At 36.9% G+C, this 4,774-nt stretch overlaps 1 pseudogene; it reads left to right on the top strand.

Annotated features, from left to right (window-relative positions):
• On the top strand, nt 521-1,391 carry Rpl7-ps7 (ribosomal protein L7, pseudogene 7; annotated as a pseudogene).

Below are 4,774 nucleotides of genomic sequence, written 5' to 3' on the forward strand. Positions count from 1 at the left end.
CACAAATTCAGTGCTATGTAAGGATATTATCACTCCCTTACGTAGATTAATATTATAGTCATAAATTATATTAATGAATTTCCCCACTGTTTTTCAGTTAATGAAAGGTGTTGCATTCATATTAGTTATTCAAGTTGATTCACTTTCCATCAGTCTGCTTTGTCTCTAAGAAAGTAACTTGGGTTTTGTTAACAAATATCATGTAATTAATGCATATGCTCCACTTGTGCTGAGTGGAGAGAGTTATGTGACATCGGACTGAACACCAGTCAAGGAAGAGAGATGCTAAAAGAAAGTTAGAAAATGCAATATTTCATTTCTGCTTGGAAAAGGAAGGCTGTTAGTCACTATAGGTTATAACGTAGATATCAGCTGATCATGGAGTACCCAGGCACAAAGGAGGCATCTACAACAAAACTCCTACACCCAACACTCAGAATATCACATAAAGGGGAAGGTTGTAAGAGCCAAATACTCAAGAAATCTCCCATGCGCTTGTGTATCTTAGAAATTACATAGATTCCGAGAAGAAAAAGAAGGTTGCCACTGTGCCAGGAACCCTTAAGAAAAAGGTTCCTGCTGGGCAAAAATCTCTCAAGAAAAAGGTTCCCGCTGTGCCAGAAACCCTCAAGAAAAAGCGAAGGAATTTCACAGAGTTGAAGGTGAAGCGCCTGAGGAAGAAGTTTGCCCTGAAGACACTTCGAAAGGCAAGGAGGAAGCTCATCTATGAGAAGGCACAGCACTATCACAAGGAGTACAGGCAGATGTACTGCACTGAGATTCGGATGGCCAGGATGGCAAGGGAAGCTGGGCACTTCTATGTGCCCGCAGAACCAAAGCTGGCCTTTGTCATCAGAATCCGAGGCATCAATGGAGTGAGCCCAAAGGTTCGTAAGGTTCTGCAGCTCCTTTGTCTTCGACAGATCTTCAATGGCACCTTTGTTAAGCTCAACAAGGCTTCAATTAACATGCTGCGGATTGTGGAACCATACATTGCATGGGGGTACCCCAACCTGAAGTCAGTAAACGAGCTCATCTACAAGCGCGGCTACGGCAAAATCAACAAGAAGCAGATTGCCTTGACAGATAATTCCTTGATTGCTCGGTCTCTTGGTAAGTTTGGCATCATCTGCATGGAGGATCTAATTCATGAGATCTATACAGTCGGGAAACGCTTCAAGGAAGCAAATAACTTCCTGTGGCCCTTCAAGTTATCTTCCCCACGAGGTGGGATGAAGAAAAAGACAACTCACTTTGTAGAAGGTGGAGGTGCTGGCAACAGGGAAGACCAGATAAACAGGCTTATTAGACGGATGAACTAAGGTGTCACCCATTGTATTTTTGTAATCTGGTCAGTTAATAAACAGTCACAGCTTGGCAAATTGAAAAAAAAAAAAGAAATTACATAGAATCTACATCCGTGCAATCTCAAAACTATTGCTGCCTAAACAAGACTTGACTATGACAATAGCAGTAGACATACTATTGTGCAATATAGAAATATCACATAGTCCTTCTTTTAGACAAAAGTCTTTGAGAACTAATGCCTGCTGAGAGAGGAAGAAATTTGTCTTTCTCAAGATGGAGAACCCTAATTAGTTATCCAATACAAACCAGTGAATCCTTATATCATATACCTATAGGCAAATCTAAAGTCTCTCAGTAGGATACATTTATATATTTATGCAGGATGTATTTATATATTTGTGCATATGTAATTTTTATATTAGATGGAAAAAAGAGGATATCAGTTTGAGTGGGGATGACAGTGTATCAAGGAAGGGGTTAAAAGTATAGTATATGGCAGAGTATGGGGGAAAGGAAGGGAATAGATGGGAGTATTCTAATTATATTTAATTTAAAAATTTAAAATTTTTTTAGCAGAAAGGAAAAAGCAATGGTTTCATATGGTATTGACTACCCAACACCCTTTCTATCTGGTTCATTTCTGTTAGGAGAGCACATTATCTCTTTTTCAGAACATGTGGAGAAAAATGTGATTACATCATTTCCCTTGACTATAACTTAGGCTCAACTATTATAATAATCTTTAAATGACCAGATATATTTTACAACTATACCTTGTATGTACCTCCGATGTACTTTCCACTGTGTACACAAATTTACTTTTCTAGATCTTAGATAATAATGCCCAGTTCGGGCTGGTTACTAAGAGCAGACAGACCTGTAGTCCACTCAATGAGCTCTTGCTCCTCCCTCATCCATCTTGCTACCAAATGAGTGCCTGTATCTTTTCACCATGTCTTTTACCAGCTCTTACAGCAAACCACCGAGTCTCTTACCTACAAGTAGATGCAATTACTTACTTTTATATGTTAATTCACAATCTTTCAGGCTGCTAAATTCCTGAACTAGCATTGCAGTTGGTATCTTATGTTATGACTTTGGATGTGGACTATGCCCACATTCTAGTTTTTAACTTTAAAGTTACACATCTTTCACTCTTATACAACAAGATACATTTATATTAGCACTCTTCCTTCCCCTTTCTTCTAAAATGTGTGCCCTCTAGCTCTTTGTCATCAATTTTCCACTCTCCAGTCCTCAAGTGATGACTTCTTTCCTTACATCACTTCAAAGATCTGCTGTGTTGTGTCCTAGGAGACCTTGACTGTTGCTATTACACACCAAACATACCACATCTCTTAATTCTGATACTTCCTTCATGGAATTATCACTACCTAAATTTGTTCTTTTTGTCTCCTCACTTATTGTCAAATATTGGTATGTTATCTTCTCCAAAAAAAGTAATTAGCCTATAACCTCCTACCCCAATTGTTTAAAAAAAATCTTCAGACATTCATAGTACAGGTAATAACAAGAAAAGTGTTTATTAAATGAATGACTATATGAACAAATTATATTTAGTAGATCCAAAATACCTGTTCTAAATACTTGATATAATCAGCTGCTTGAGATTCATAGTTGTTCTAGTTATTGTTAGTTTATTACACATCATGGCTTTTATTTAGCGCCTTGTGCCACCTAAAATAGTAAACATTATCATCAATATAAGTCCAATTCCATATGCACACATGCTGCTTTCCTTAAAGGAATTCTAAAATCAACTGAAAATGCATTAGGCTATTAGTGTGTGGAAGTATAAAAGTAGAAATTTGCAAAATTCTTATCAACAGCTTACTTTTCTGACTTATTTCTACTGTTTTCACTGTTCCTAAACTTATTTTTTTATTCAGGACAATTTTCATCTACTATTTCAATTAACTCCATAATGTTTACGTCTATCATCAATATCTTTCACTTATTTTAGGGATATTTAAATAAAACCCGAGATCAACATTCATTGTCTTAATAAATCTCAGTTTGGTGATCAAAGGGAGAAATAGTCTATAAAACATTAATTAAATCCTTTCTCTAGGCTTCAAACATAAAGTTACAATTGCATTCTTTTTTTTTTTTTTTTTTTTTTTTTTTTTGGATTTTCCAGACAGGGTTTCTCTGTATAGCCCTGGCTGTCCTGGCACTCACTTTGTAGACCAGGCTGGCCTCGAACTCAGAAATCTGCCTGCCTCTGCCTCCCGAGTGCTGGGATTAAAGGCGTGCAGATTGTATTCTTATAGCAAATAAATTCTAAAGGTTTCATATTGACGCGATATGCTTTCTTTAACTGACTGATTGTAAATGAGTTCTTTTAAAATAGCAATTCCATCACATGCATGGTGCTTCCTGCTTTGCACGGTTAGACTCTAAGACAGTGGTTCCCAACCTGTGCGTCATTACCTCCTTAGGAGTCAAAAGGTTCTCAAGGGTCACCTAAGAGCATCAGAAAACAAATATATTTACAGTACAATTAGCAAAATTACAGTTATGGAGTAGCAGCAAAAATGACTTTATGGTGGTGGCATCACTACAACATGAGGATGCATTAAAGGGTCCCAGGTGTAGGAAGGTTGAGACCCAGTGCTCTAAGGCTTTTATGTAGATTAATTGTGAGTCCTGGCAATTTTGTCCCTATTAGTTTCTATAATCCCGAGAAGTGTAAAAAGCCTTTAATGCTCAATGGATTATTATGATTCCTAGTTGAAAGTTTCATCCCATGATCAGTTATATGTACCATTTCTGAGTATATTTTGAAGTAGGACATCACAATGAAGGGCACGTGGTGGCTCACAGCTGCTCACCCATTGGCATCCAGAAAACACAAAAAGAAGAGGAATGAGCCAGCGACAAAATGAACCCTTAAGGACAGACCTTACTAAGCCACATCCTCCAACAGGATCCACCTCAAAATTTCACCTCTTCTCAATAGCATGACCAATGGGTACCAGGTTTGTGTCATGTGAGCCTGGGAAAGATCATTCATATCCAAAAACATTACATTTCAAGATAAACATTGATTTAGCAAACTTCTTGATCTTTATTGTTTGTTGTTAGGTTAAAAGCAAAGTAGAAGAAAAATGCTATTGTTTCTGAGATTTTTAAAACACCATGTTACTTGTTTATAAACCCATTTTAAACACATTCATCCTTCCATTATCCTAACTTATAATCAAGCAGTACATTCTATGGTACAAAGATCATTGCTGTGTTTGCCCATATGAACCTCTGTGTGTGGTAAAACATGGGCTGGATGGCCCTAACTACAATAGACAAAAAAAAAAAAAAAAAAAAAAAAAAAAAAAAAAAGCCATGACAAACATGTTTCAATTCTGCTCTGAATTTATTGCTTTAAGTTAATGATGAAGGAGCTTATTTAAAAGAAACAAAAAAGCAAAAACACTTGTACTGCAAC

Source organism: Mus musculus, chromosome 5 (assembly GCF_000001635.26).
Source record: "Mus musculus strain C57BL/6J chromosome 5, GRCm38.p6 C57BL/6J".
In the NCBI taxonomy this organism is placed as follows: domain Eukaryota; kingdom Metazoa; phylum Chordata; class Mammalia; order Rodentia; family Muridae; genus Mus; species Mus musculus.